General features: G+C 47.1%; 1 protein-coding gene across 1 annotated transcript in view; it reads left to right on the forward strand.

The window, feature by feature from the left end:
• The first annotated feature begins 6016 nt into the window (after positions 1-6016).
• LOC144932268 (bestrophin-2-like) overlaps positions 6017-14326 on the forward strand; it is a 21421-nt gene continuing 13111 nt past the window's right edge. Inside the window, exon 1 of the mRNA XM_078856212.1 lies at positions 6017-6804. The gene's annotated coding sequence lies outside the window, so the exon portion shown is untranslated. The remainder of the gene's footprint in view (positions 6805-14326) is intronic.

Consider the following 14326-nt stretch of genomic DNA (forward strand, 5'->3'; position numbering starts at 1 on the left):
GCGAGGGGCGGGGCTAGGGGGGAATCGAGGGGCGGGGCTAGGTGGAAGCCAGGGGCGGGGTTAGGGGGGATGTGAGGGGCGGGGTTAGGGGGAAGCGAGCGGCGGGGATGGGGGGAGACGAGGGGCGGGGTTAGGGGGAAGTAAGGGGCGGGGCTTGGAGCGGTGATCAGCGGGGCGGGAGAGGGGAGGTGAGGGGCAGGCTGGGGAGGGAGGGAAATCGGATGGGGCGGGATAAAAGAAATAGAGGGGCGGGGCTTATTAAGGTGGGGGGGTGAGGGGCGCTGGCGGCGGGGGTGGGCACTTGGGCGGGGTCTAGAAGGAGAGAGGGGTAAGGCGGAGGGGGATGAGGGGGCGGTGTCGAGAGCCGGGGGGGGGGGCTGTGAGGAGAAGGGGCCGAGGAAGGGTGGGGTCAAGAGGGGTGGGGTCAAGAAGGGCGGGGTTAAGGGGCGTGGTCTGCAGGGAAAGTGAGGGGCGGGGCTGTGTGGGCGGGAGGCCCCAGGAGTTCACGAATCCCGCAAGGGCCTTGCGCGCCCTCTGATGGTCTTCTTCCGTACGGCTGCTGATGTAGATTTAGCCCAGTGGTTCTTAAACCTTTAAGGTTCTTAAACCTTAAACTGTGTAACCTTGTATCCCGTTGGTTCTCAATCGTTAAACAAATGTATAATGTTAATAAATACATAGAGGGTTTGATGAAACAAAGTAATTGTGCTTACGTGCTAGTGCTTAGTTTGTGTTTTCGATTATTTACCATCTAACAAAAGATCTGGCCGTGTCTCGCACCCCCAGAAAGGGTAACCTGGAGTGCTTGCACCCCAGGTTAAGAACCACTGATGTAGGGCAACAACTACAATTTCACATTCAGGTGGTCAAGCCTTAACACTGCATCACAGGAGTAGCTGAGTGTATCACTGTGATGTCTCATTTGTATTTGCGGATCGGTAATTGCGTCGTTCTACGTTGTATAGTTTGTTCTGGATTACCACAGTCGCACACTGGAGAGATTTAAATGTTCCATTTGTGCATCAGGTATCCGCATCTACTTCCATGGTTCGGATGCGGTTTAGGGTGGACCATGAGCTTTGTGGAAGATCAAAATCTGAGATCTTCTGCGTTGGGTCTGTCACAAGGGCACTGCATCAGAGAGGCCCCTGGACATAACCACAAAATAAGCATTAGCGTCGATATAGAGAATACATCATTAACAAAATAAATAAGCAGTTGTCTTCTTCATATATCCGTCGTTCCACTTACAAAATAAAATATATGTATTTCTTACACAACCTATCAACCGCATGGCCTTCCAGGGGTGAATCATTTCAGCAGCATTGTTACCGGTTTTGACAGTCAGTGTCTCATCGGGAGTCGGGCTTGAATCAACTCTGGCAACCGGCACAGAGCCCCACTGCTGCTGCTGCCCTTGTTGGCCCACTGGCCAGAGACATTGAGCCAGCAGCGCTGAAAGTCTGGGTTCCAATACGAACACAAAGCGATGTTACATTGGGGTTTTCACTTGACTTCAATAAATATTGGCTCTGAGAATTATACAGTATATGCAAATATACATCTTGGTTTGCCGGTCATCAAACAATCTCATTGCACGGTGTGTGGGAAAATCCACCTCCGAGATAATTCACCAACCACACAACCACTAACCACACTACTAGCCACAGCCATTCCAAAACTCTATTTCAAGAGCCGCAATGCATGTGAATACGAGACGGTCCTTAATAAATAATGTCACTAAGCAATCCTTAAAGAGCTAAAGGTGGCTGATCCCTGGTCTAGTTCTTATGAGCCTTGAGAATTATCATTGAACCCTAACATTCCTAAATGTGTATTGGTCTGGCTCTACGAGCCTGGGGTATTAACACACAACCCGAAGAATCTCAAATATGCCTTAATATGGATATCATAGCTTCAAGAAATAACACAACTTAACCATATGTTAATCACAACTTAATCGAGTTAGTGGCAAGCTATCTATCTGAAATATTTATGAGACCTCTCCCTCATCTCAAAAGCACTCGCACAAGGTTCGGTGTCAGCATGCTGCTGTTCTCCATCGGCAGGATCAATGTCGGCTCAACGTTAACCCACTTGCAAATCCCCTTCTCTGCTGACGATGTGATGTTATACATACCTGCCTTCCCTGTGGATGAAGTCCAAAACAAAACTGCCAATAGATTTTGATAATACTTTATCCCTTCGAAAAATATTAATGCAGTTCAAATTAAATCTTTATCTTTTTGTCATCATAAAATTCTTCACCATGTCCAACCGTGGCACAATTTCTCTAAACACTAAATAGTGGCTCTACCATTCGGCTTGCCACCGGCTCAGACAATCCAGGATCCAGGAATTGACATGTTTTTTTGTTTGTGGCAGAGATTGATCTATACCAAGATCTATAACATGGCATTGTGTTAAACTTGACTAGAGCATACAGTACTGTATAGGTGTGATAAACCTAATTCTGACTAAGAAACATGTTCGAGTTTGGTCTGTGAAAAAGGTAGAAATCCTACTCTCTAGGACGGTAGTTCTCAACATTTTTTGGCTACTTGAACCCTTTGTTGAATTTAGTTTCAACCGAGTAACCCCCTTGTCTGACGCAACATGGTTCTGAGAAATAAATGTATTCACAATGAACATCGATATTTTAACCAATTGTCCATTTTGTGAGGTATCCTACCAAGCTAGTAACTGCAAGCGAATATATTTAAAAAAACAACTATTAGCACGGTTGGCTACGTGCGGTGCGAAAGAAGTTCAACATTCCTACATGGCGTAATTGTATAATTTCACACATTTATAAATCAACTCATGTACCCCTGGATGAGAACCACTGCTCTCGGGTGTCAACTCCTACAAGCATCTGTTTTCATTGGAACTTTACCACAAAATATTCATTGCCTGAAACGTCGCATAATATATATCTTTTCATTTAAAGGAGTGTTATTGATGAATGTGCCGAGGTTTTTTTTGTGGCCTGCTCATGCCAAATATGCAAGTGCATTTTGCCCTATCAGCTGCCCGTCGACTTATGTGCTGCGAATTAAATACTCCCAAGGACAAACGCGTGTTAGAAAGGGTTACATAGTAATAAATGCATTTTATGTATTAGATTTATATCATCTTAGTTCATATGAACGGAGAGGTATGTCGCTACCCACTGCCTAAAACAGGGATAACAATGAGGGTCGGAAAGCCTCACCGAGACTCAAGGACATTTGCAGGAGGGTCTTAGCATTGGAATGACTTTGGCAATTTCCTTATTGAGCAATTAATGAGTTGTGGGAAGAAAGTGGGGCGCTAAGAGAAACTCCATGGATATGAGGCATGGACACTCATGAAATCTGTACAGACAGCATGTAACATATTTAAAAAAATCCTACCATTCACGGGCCCTAATTACATTATTAACCCTGCAAGTTTGGTGTCTGAAGATCTGTGCATGATCCACCAACTTCACATACAAATCATTACATTGTCCCGAATGTCACCAGGTCACGACCCATTGAGGTATATTTTGTCTAATTTTCATGGTATTTTCCTAAACATTGCCTGAAAGACGTCCGGTCACCGAGTACTGTACTAATGTTTGCCTCAGTGGACCTACAGGTCATTTATATAAAAAAAAAATTCGTGTGAGCTGGCCTACGAGAGCCCCATGAACCGGATACACATTCAAGGCAGAGCTCACCTTCAGGTACACATTTTATTCTGCGTTGACGTCCTGGAGACCCATTCACCAAGTTTAACTAACATACAGATACTGTAGTGCAAAAGAGTTTCTACAATTGGTATGTGTTCTGTAATCGGTGCTCGCTCGCGATACTCGTTACTCATTACATTACCCTCGTTCGACATGAATGTGAGTGGTAAACATTAAACAAAGAAATAGCCAAAGGGCCTTACGATAATTATTTAAATCTTAAGTGACCTACAGGAGGACCCATTCACCTGGAACTAATTTCAGGCTGAGGTGACCTACAGGAGGTCATCTCACATGATTTAGGCTTTATTTTTTAAAAATTGTTTACGTTTTCAATCGACTAAGCTGCAGGAGCTTGATGAATTGTTGCACCACGAGACCATGAACGGTGGCGGTGCCATGTGGAGACCTTCGTATCGCAGTGGATCGATCACGGTTGATTATGATGATGGTGGTTGTTGTTGTTGTTTACCCAACTATGAACTCGTCACCCCATGCCACGCCCTACACTGCCACGCTCCATAGCTCCTCACTTATTTCAATTCCAACTTCTCTCTTCAGATTTCCAATCAGATACGAGAACAGCTCCGTTTCACAGGGAGGGCAAGGTGAACACGCGCAGAACCCGCAAACGTTGGGTGAAACGGTCAAAGTGGTCGTTGACTTTCTACGGACTTGGACGAACTTGGCTCCGTCATAGGAATGTGCAATTTCCACCAATGACTCAAGACCGCGTGCCGAGTGGGGCACAGCCTTACACAAGAAATACAAATGTGGGATCCTCAAATGTACCTCTGTGATATCCGCTTCCATGGTCCATTTTTAACACAAAAGGATCCATTGCTCTGTGCGATAATTAAATGGGCACTTCCTCCCTTGAAATTAGACAATGGGGATAAACTTGGGGATAAATGACAAACTAAGATAAAAGGTTAATTATTTATCAAGAAAAGCCTCGCTTAATCTGAAGACTGTTTAACGAGGGTCCATTGAAATGTTTGGGCAATTCCTTGTCGAGTATCCTTTGTCCCGACATTCTCGAGGAAACCGGTGTCTTGCAAAAACCCTACACAATAAGAGGGGTCACTACTTAAAATTCACGCATAAAAGTCAACATCCCACTTTCTCTGTCCTGTAATCTAGAGGTGGCGTATCTTTACCAGAACGCCAGGTGTCTATCTCACTTTGCATATCAGCATAATGGGAATCTCCGTCTCTGTGTGTGAACTACAACCTCAGCCCCACAGGGCACAGCACAGCGAATAGGCAGGAGAGAAAATAGGTGGCGAAGCTGTCGGGGCTGCTGATTTTAAGTGGTTTATCTCCTTTGTTTGTGGTGAGGGGTTTTCTCCTGACTTTGCGGCTTCCTCGAATACCAAACCAAAAAAATAAATAAAACTTTGTCAAGCCATGATCGTTTTAAAAAAAACATCAAGCTGCAACACTGTCCGATACATTACTATACAGTACTGCCATCACATGACACGACTCGACTACAGCACACACCCAAACTTTTGTGGATTATACAATCACGTAAATCAACCTACGCCCCACCACAAATCACACGAATCCCAACAATGGAGCTGTGTGGACGGCGTACGGAGTATGATGGGTGCGTGAGTGGGTGGATAGGCGAATTAAATGTTGCGTGAATGAATTAGTGGGGGAGTTGGTGGGTGACTTCATTATCGGGTACCCTGCGTTGGCAGTGGTGAATACGCGAAAATAAAATAAAAACTCAACACAAAAGGGCAATTTCCCGAAACGTCGATTATATAACTTCCCTTTTAAGGCGAACTTGTTGAGTTGTTGTCAATTGTGCTTGAATTCGTGGATGAATAGGGATGTGTGTGTGTGTGTATTAAAGGTAGGGGGGTGTGGATGTTTCTGTGAATAGGTGGGTGAGTGGGTGGGTGAATTAGTTGGTGAATGGGTGGGTTTGAGTGGATGGTTGAGTGGTTGCATTGAAATAACAGCCGCAGTCTGGCTTGGCTGGATCACTCGCCGGTCTTGTTTTCGCTTTGTCTCTCCAGAGGTGCGTGTGCGCGAGTCTATGTGTCGGTATGCATGTGTGTTAGATTGTATGTGACAGTGTACTGTATGTGTAAGTATTGTTGGGGAGCCGTAGTGTAGTTGTTCGCGCGCTGCGCCACGGAACCGACCACCCGAGTTCGATTCCCAACACCAGTGATGATTATCTGAACCGGTCCTGGGCCTCCCCTAGGTCGACTCAGCCTCAAATGAGTACCGAGTGCGGTGTGTAAACATTGCCACTAGGGAGACAAAGGCGGTCGAGCGTGGGTGCTGGCCACCCACCCCTCGTGTGCCGTGCCGACCTTCATAGGTGTTCGCTAAACAGCACTTGCTCCGACAGTCTGTTAAGGTTATACCGGGGATCTTTGTGTGTGTGAGAGTATACGCTATATGAGAGTGTCTGTCTGGCGGTCTGTGGGATCATGCGCGTGTGTGTGTGTGTTTGTCTTTGTCTACCAAATCCAATGTGTTTGTGAGCCAGCAGATTTTTAGCAGGGTTGTTTGGCGTATTGCGAGCATTGCTCTCTCTCTCGTGTGTGGGAATTTGTAATCGTTTGTGCGTGTACTGTGGCTGTATGCGTCTCCATGTGTATATCTATCTGTATGTGTGTAGGAGTATAGTTGTACGTGTGTCGGTGTATGCATATGTAGTGGGTGAGTGGGTGGCGCGTTGCGCTACGTGCCCACGTACTCAGCTACCCGAGTTTAAATCCCCGCTCACGGCCAACAACCGGTAACGATTATCTGCACCGGTCCTCCCCTAGATCGACTCGGCCTTAAATCTGTACCGAGGTGCGGGTCGGGCGTGGCGCTAAGCCACTTTTGTCTCGTGTTTATCGAAATGTCTGTGCGTTTACCCAATATTACGTCGCATCACTAATCGCACCATCCCCCAGCCTACCCCGGAGTAAGAGCCACGTGTCTCCCGAGTATACCTGATCTCACCAGCCTCGCTCCATCCAGTCTCAACCACACACACACACACAGGGCAAGGAGCCACACCACACGTGCGGATGTTTCCTCGTACCCGAAGGAGAGACAAAGACAACGGACAGGTGAGCCGCTCCCGCGATCATCATCGTCATCATCACAGCTTCCATGCGGTGACCGCGGATTTCGCGTGCTTCTGAGTCATGCGAGAGGCAGAGGGGGGGGGACGTTGAACGATTTGTTGTCTTTTGACCCGTGGTGGAAGCCTACACGGGGGTACAGAGTTCTGTAATGTAACTACAGATTTGTATCGGTTTCGAAAAAAAGAACCCCCACCAAAGTTCCATAATTGCGAGCTTCTCCGTCTTCGTGGGGAGTTTGAAAATGCCGGGATGTGGTGTCGTGTTAGACTGTACGTGCACGTGGGGAGACAAAGGTGGCCGGGCTGGGTGGTTGGTGCGGCCTGATCCACCACCTTCTCGTGTACCGTACCGGCTGTCTAAATAGGTGCTCGCTGACTACTTACCGCCAACAACAGGCTGTGAAGGTTATGTGGGGGAGTTTTTAGTTTGGAGTTTGTATGGAGTTTGAGAGCGTGTTAGTTGTGGGGGCGGTGGGGAGCGGTGGTGTAGTGGTTAGCGCTACGCTGCGCTACGAACCTGGAGACCCGGGTTCGATTCCCGCTCACGGCCAACATCAGTGACGATTATCTGAACCGGTCCTAGGCCTCCCCTAGGTCGACTCAGCCTCAAATTAGTACCTGGTGCTATGTGTAAACATCGCCACTAGGGAGACAAAGGCGGCCGGGCGTGGTGTTGGCTACCCACCCCCTCGTGTGCCGTGCCGACCTTTATAGGGGCTCGCTAACAGCACTTGCCCCTCCAGTCTGCTAAGGCTATACGGGGGATCTTTGTCTTTGTGTGGCGCGGTGGTGTAAGCGGTTACCCCGAGTTCGATTTCTTATCTCACGGCCACCAACACCAGCGGCGAATATCTTGAACCGGTCCCAGGGCCCTCCCCTAGGTCGGCTCAGCCTCAAACGAGTTACTGGTGCGGTGTATAAACATCGTCACCGGGGGGAGACGAAGGCGGTCGGGCGTGGTGCTGGCCTTGCCCCAACAAGTTTAAGGCTACACGGGGGATCTTTGTCTTTGTGAGTCTAATCTATTCTCAGCATGTTCTGTCGTTGACAACTTCATTTCGTACCGACACAAGAAGCAAGGGCCACCGCGAAGCGTTAACAAAAGAAAAAAATCATTGCACAGCAAGTTCGGGCAACCACAGTTAGCGAGCACCTCTTAAGGCAGCACGGCGCGCACAACGGGGCTGATGTTGGTCAATTAGCTTCACGCCAGGCCGCCTTTGTCTCCCCGTGCTTGGCCCTTGCATAGCGACTGCTCCTGATGTTGAGCTGAGTTGGGGTTATCAACTCGCCACTGATGGTAGCCGTGTTCCGGGAATCGAACTCAGGTCGCTGGGTTTAACACTCGAACAAACAAAAAAACATACCCCCCCCCCATAGCTTTTAAGACTGTTTGCGAACACCTATTACACATTAGGGCTGAACTATTTTGGGGAAATAGCTAATTGCTTTTTTTCTGACAGATATTGCGATTTGATTTGCGATTAATTTTTTTTTATTCAAGCTTCAGTTCAATATTCACTGTGTAATAGATTTCAAACATGTGATGGAGCATTACCACACGATACCATGAAAAATATGAACTCCTCTATATATTCTAATGCAAGGATGATAACTTAAAATATATTAATTGCTTCCAACATGTATATATTCAAATATGTTAATTGCAATAGAACAATCAAACATAGAACAATTGTTAAGTTAAATAAATTAAGACGCGCATAAAATCGCAGCCTTTGCAATTTGCTAATCGCATTGTTTCAAATTGCGATTTCGATTTGAAATCGATTAATCGGTCAGCCCTATTACACATACAAGGACAAATATCCCCCGTATTAGACCGAGTCTACTTTTAGGACAAGTGCTGTTAGCTAGCCCCTATAAAGGCAGGCACGGCACACGAGGGGGTGGGTAGCCAACACCACGCCCGGCCGCCTTTGTCTCCCTAGTGGCGATGTTTACACATTGCACCAGGTACTATTTGAGGCTGAGTCGACCTAGGGGAGGCCCAGGACCGGTTCAGATAATCGTCACTGATGTTGGCCGTGAGCGGGTCTCGAACTTGGGTTCGCTGGGGTTCCTAGCGCGGCGTAGCGCTAACCACTACACTTACCGCTCCCCACAACACACACAAAGACAAAGATCCCCGCGTGTAGCCAACACGTGCCGTTTGCGTTAAGTGCTCTTGCCGAGATCACACACAGCACGCACGCGCACTCCACTTTCAAACGCACGCGCCCCATTGTCATGCTATTGTCTTAAACCAGTCAACACCAAGTTTGAGCGTCAATCACTTTTTGTTTTAATGCGCACACTCTAAAGCCAACGAAACCCCACAGTGTTAATCACAGCAATCATTTGCCAGAAGCTCTTAGTCGAACGCAGGGATGGCGAATCCACTGCATTCGCGGGGCAAGCTTCTTCCACCGCTCCGGCCCGGAGTTGGCGAGTCGAGGCTGGTTGGATCAGGATGGGGCTCGCTCACTTGACGACAAAGACCCCCGACCAAGCGTCGTGGCCGTCTAGCCCTGCGCGATCACTGCTGCAGCAAGTGCTGCAGCGAGGCAAATGCCGGTTGTGAGAAAATAACGCTCAGCCCACCCTGTCATCTTGCCGAGGCCGTAATTATAATATAATATTCAAATATGCTAAAAATGACCCCCCCCCCCGATATATTGCTATAGATTTCTGTTTATATGATTGTGGTTATGGTTGTACTTTATTAATCCCTAATCTCTGCCATTACATACAATGACACAAGAAAAGGTAAAAAAAAACAGAGCAATGTAATACAATACACTGCTAGACATTATTGTAAAAAAATAATAAATAAAGTCCATCCTATGTGTTAGTGAATTTTTCAAATATTTTAGGCAGGAAATTCGTTTTCAAATTCAGATTTTTTTTTTCTGAGGGGGGACCCCAGACCCGCCGGAAGATTTGGTCCCCCCCAATGTTGACTCCATGGCTACGGCCTTGCATCTCGCCAAAGCTTTTCTTTTTTCTTGTCGGCACCGCACACCGAGTGTAAGGACCCCCCTTGGTAGGTTTAGATATGACACTACTCACAATTGATCTTAGTCGTGGCGAGGAATTGAACGCGCAGAGCACACGCGCAAATTCAGTATATATAGGCACTCGGACATGCATGTCAGCATACACAGACATACATTCACCCATGTTCACACAATCACAAACGCAAACACGTAATAAGACAATATGTATTGCAGTATCATCCGCAATGGGGTAGACAAAACGAGTACCAAATTGTGGAAAGTCAACAACGGACGTTCTCTGGATGGCATTGCCCCTATCATGACAATGTGGAATTTCCGCCGTGGGCCAATGGAGGACGACACAAAGTAATTACCACAAATGAACCACAATACCTTGATGATATTGTCAAGGAGGATAAACGATCACGCGAACTCCGGTCATTCTCGTCGTGGCTTTTGGATAACCATCGAACAAAGACGGCCACTGCATCGCGTGCTTTCAGATGCGTTTTCTGCGGCCGTCTGGAACGCTCTTCCGATATTAGGAAGCCACTGGAGCTATCCACTTTAAAATCTAGACTGAAAACTAATTTCTTTTAGAACTGCTTTTTGTGTTTATTTTATTCTTCTTCCCCCACCCCCGCACCTCTGATTAGCATGGTTGGCAACGTTCGGTGAGAAAGAAGTTCAACATACATGAGCACCGCTCCTTCGAGGAGGGAGACACTGACTCGTTCCGGCATCACCGAGCTCTAAGTCTGACGCGTCGGCCACCTGCCTATCGCATGTCACGAGCGTGACGAACGATATAGTTATTTACTTGATGTCATCATCATCATCACGATCCATGGGTAGACAGCTCGTAGGTGTCCACTGCACATTTCGTCATTTGTTTCCACTTTCCTCTGTCTCGTGCCAACATCTTTCTTGCACCAATCTCATGTCGTCGTTAGGTCTACCTTCATATTATATTATTCAGAAACTAGCCTGCACAGTATAGTACTGTATTGCCTCAGTCTGGCCTCACACCGCTGCTAATAAATCTCACGCAATGCTCGTGTTACAACTCGGGGTCTGATTTTGTTCTCCAATTAGATTCCAATCCATTGACGTCACGCTTTCGCGAGACGAACCCATTCGCGTTCGCAGTTCTCGTGGCGAGCAGTACACCACAGTGTGTCACACATGTCGAGAGCTCATCAAGCTGTTTGCTCCATTGGTCCCTGAAGCTCACTCGGAGCACACATTCTTGCATGCCTTGCAGAGAGTGTTCGTCGCATGCCAGTCAAACCGAACATTTTGAAATGTCAGACCTCGAGTAATCTTTTTTTTATGTAGATAAAATATGTTTTATTCCACATCCTCCCTCGCATCATACAGTCATTACATTGCAACATCCTGAAGTTCTGGACGGTATTCACAGGGACATCGACTGTATTAGGCATACCGGACTCATCGGAGGAGGCGAGGAAAGGATTTTGTTAGGGGAAGGGGGGTTGGCCAGATTATTGCCGTTCTCGACTCAGGTATTTAAGACTGCTCTAAGGTTTCGGAATTGACCCCACATGCACGTGGTGCATTCCTCTTCCTTGTCTCTGAGCTTGTAACTCCGATGCTCCAGTGCTGAGATTGGGCCTGATGAATTCAGCCATTGAGTATGGGAGGGGGGTCGAGTAATCTTTTATCAAAAACAATCTGCTCAAGCTTTCCCGTAACCCACTGCTGTGTGGCCACTCGCACTCTAAACAGCACTGCTCTCCCCCTGCCCTCTGTGAAAACAGACGCTGCTCATCTGTGCAGCAGCGTCGAGGCCGGCATCTTCCTCTCTGTCATCTCGCCTGACCCTTTTCACCCACATCTCCGTGCCCTTCCATCCTCTTTCTCCTTACTTACAAAAATGTAATAAAAAATATTTCACATCCTCTCTCTTCCCTTTCGCGTTCCTCATGCTTGTATATCCATTCATTATAACCTCGACTCTGTTCCCCTTACCGTGGCGTAACCACGGGTTAAAAACAAAGTTCACAGTCGTAATAATAAAAAAAATATACAAATGCGGATTTATTTTGTGTGCAGTCGCGAGTGACTGTGATGAGACCATCAAATCGCAACACTGGAAAATCCGGTTTCATCGCGGGCGGCTGAAACCAGGATTGGAACTCAGGTTCTCAGTGGTTGCTAGCTGTTTCTGACAGTGACACGGCCATCATGAACCAACCCGGGCAGTGCCACCTCTCCCGTCTCGCAGCAGAGATCCATGTCAACACTGTTATGGATAACAACAACAAAATCACGTGCTGTGAAGGGCCATTGCCCAAAACGTCACCTACGATAAATGATATTTAAAAGGCCACAATGTTATTAACGAGTGTGTATTGTTTATTGCGCTTGTGCACAACTGCCAAAGCAGCAGCATCATCACCAAGTGATTCGCTGTGAATGCTTCCCTGTATTGCCCTGGGACCTCGAATGGGCCCGATCTCGTCAGATCTTGGAAGCTCGGCAGCTTTGAGCCTAGATAGTGTTTGGATTTACAACCACCATGTTTACCAGGTGCTATGTAGTCTGCTGTGCGACTACGTGGCCAAAGTAAAATCCGTAGTTAATAGTTGCTTCTATGCTCCCACTTATATCCTCCTACATAATAATAATAACAATTTCATTTTATATAGCGTAATTTATGCAACAGCATCCCACAACGCTGCACATCAATGATCCACTTCGTTGAGATATGATTTGTGGCCAGGTGGCTTTTGAAAAAGAAGCGAATATCTCAGTGGGCTTTACCTGGTAAAATACAAAGTTACATTTCATCGTATAAAAACAATCTATTTGCTTGCTTTTTCTATACTTTGCACTCCTATCGTGTTTTTGTTATTGTTTGTTGTTCACATCTGTGAAAAAGAGCTTTATAGCTCATCAGATTCTTCCAGTATGAATACAAACAGTATTCTCATTCTGTAACGTTGTTGGTATGGGCCCTGGCCTTGGGGCCCCGGTGGAGTTTGCACCGCCTGCACTGACCAGCGCGGCGAAGTATGGTCAAATAACCCCACGGCGTGTGTATCGGCCCTCATCCAGCAGTGGATTGACAATAGGGATGTTCGTGTATACAGTCCAGTTTGTTCTCCTATAACGCGGCAGTTGCGTTCCTGAAGAACACCGCGTTATGGAAAAAGCGCGTTATAATATAGGGGGTAAAGCACAGTCCACGATAACACGTGAGAAGCGTACGAAGGCTGAACATAGACCGAGCTGCGTGGGTAGCATCTGGAAGTATCCAGCAGCATCCCGCCTTGTGTGATGCTACGCCGAGGCAGCCGCACAACCGCATATTCCTTGTCGCACGACGTAGTTCTGTTCACTCAATCGCGTTATATCCAATTCGCATCCACGTTATAGAAAACGTGTTCCCGAATACATTAATCGCATTACATCCAATTTTCGTTATGAAAACACGCCGTGACAGGAGAACAGACCTGTGCACGTGTATGCCGTCGTGCGTTACAAAAGCTTTATCGGCCAGTGTTGTGACCTCACACCCAGGATTAGCGCAGGAAAGCCACTTCAATCCCAATTAAGCTCCCGTTTTGAACTTTAATTGTCGTGGTGATGCCATCGTCACCCAGCCCAGGAAATGGTTCCCATTATTATTCACGGACTGATTTGCCTGTTTGTGGGATGGCCTTGAGAGTGTGTAGGGTACAACACGCACACGCTGTGAGGATGTGGTGTAGCCAGAGGCACGCCCGAACGCCTTTGTTTCCCCACACACAAGCAAGCACAATAAAAAGGCTCACACAAGCATACCGCAGCCGATAACTAACAAACGCGTGCTCTTTCCAACACGTGCACTCACATTCCACGATGAATTGCCTCTCTCTTACACACAGTCACATACTCGCTAACTTACACAGTCACTAATATTCACTCGTACTAACAGTCACTAAGTTGCAAAAATACACTCATAATAATACTAACACACATTTTCTAACATATATTATAATACTCACGAATACAAATTAGCCAACACACGACATACCAAGTCACGAACAAGACAAAGGTCTCATGTGACCTACACAAGATTGCTAGCGAGCACCTATGAAGGCCAGCACGAGGTGGTGGTGTGGCCAGAACCACCTTTGTTTCTCCAGTGCTAATGTTTACACACTGCAGCAGCTACTCGTTTCAAGCTGAGTCGACCTAGGAGAGGCCCAGGACTGGTTCAGATATTCACCACTGATGTTGGCTGTGAGCAGCGATCGAACATACAAACACCCACATTCAGTCACTAACATGCACTTACAACAACAACCGCCGTTCACCACTAAGTGGCGGTGACATGACCTTGGCGTTTGTGCCATGCTAGGTGCACTTGAGCCACGTGAAGTGTCGAAGGCCCACTGGCAGGTCACGGAACAGACCCAGGTGCCATGGGTTGACTGGCTGAAAAGACTGGCAGATGCACCACCTGTGCTCCCAACCGTGCTATCTCTGCATTTTAGCCGC

This window comes from Lampetra fluviatilis, chromosome 5 (genome assembly GCF_964198595.1).
Source record: "Lampetra fluviatilis chromosome 5, kcLamFluv1.1, whole genome shotgun sequence".
Classification (NCBI taxonomy): Eukaryota; Metazoa; Chordata; class Hyperoartia; order Petromyzontiformes; family Petromyzontidae; genus Lampetra; species Lampetra fluviatilis.